The sequence below is a fragment of the Pygoscelis adeliae genome, unplaced genomic scaffold (genome assembly GCF_000699105.1).
Source record: "Pygoscelis adeliae isolate BGI_AS28 unplaced genomic scaffold, ASM69910v1 Scaffold187, whole genome shotgun sequence".
In the NCBI taxonomy this organism is placed as follows: domain Eukaryota; kingdom Metazoa; phylum Chordata; class Aves; order Sphenisciformes; family Spheniscidae; genus Pygoscelis; species Pygoscelis adeliae.
This window is the reverse complement of record NW_008825103.1, coordinates 9041-9401: the sequence shown is the minus strand read 5'-3', so window position 1 is coordinate 9401 and position 361 is coordinate 9041. Positions and strand designations below refer to the sequence as shown.

Here is a 361-nt window from a genome sequence, read left to right as displayed (position 1 = left end):
CTCATCTTGTTGCCCATAATCCCGTGTCGGTGCCCCCGATGTCATGCTGATGCCCTCGACCCTGCCTTGATGCCTCCAACCCTGCGTCAATGCCCTTGACCTCATGTTGTTGCCTCCAACCCTGTGCTGATGCCTCCAAACCCATGTCGATGCCCTGGACCCCGTGTTGGTGCCCCCAATGTTGTGTTGGTGTCCCCGACCCCATGTTGGTGCCCTTGACCTCATGTTGGTGCCCCTGACCCCGTGTCGATGCACCTGACCCAATGTTGTTGCCCGCAACCCCATGCTGATGCCTCCAACGCTGTGTTGATGCCCTTGACCTCGTGATGGTGTCCCCAACCCTGTGTTGATGCCCTTGACT

General features: G+C 58.7%; 1 protein-coding gene across 1 annotated transcript in view; it reads left to right on the top strand.

Moving 5' to 3' along the window:
• Positions 1-361, top strand: part of LOC103919660 (actin-related protein 2-like) — a 12388-nt gene that overhangs the window by 3159 nt on the left and 8868 nt on the right. The window lies entirely within an intron of this gene.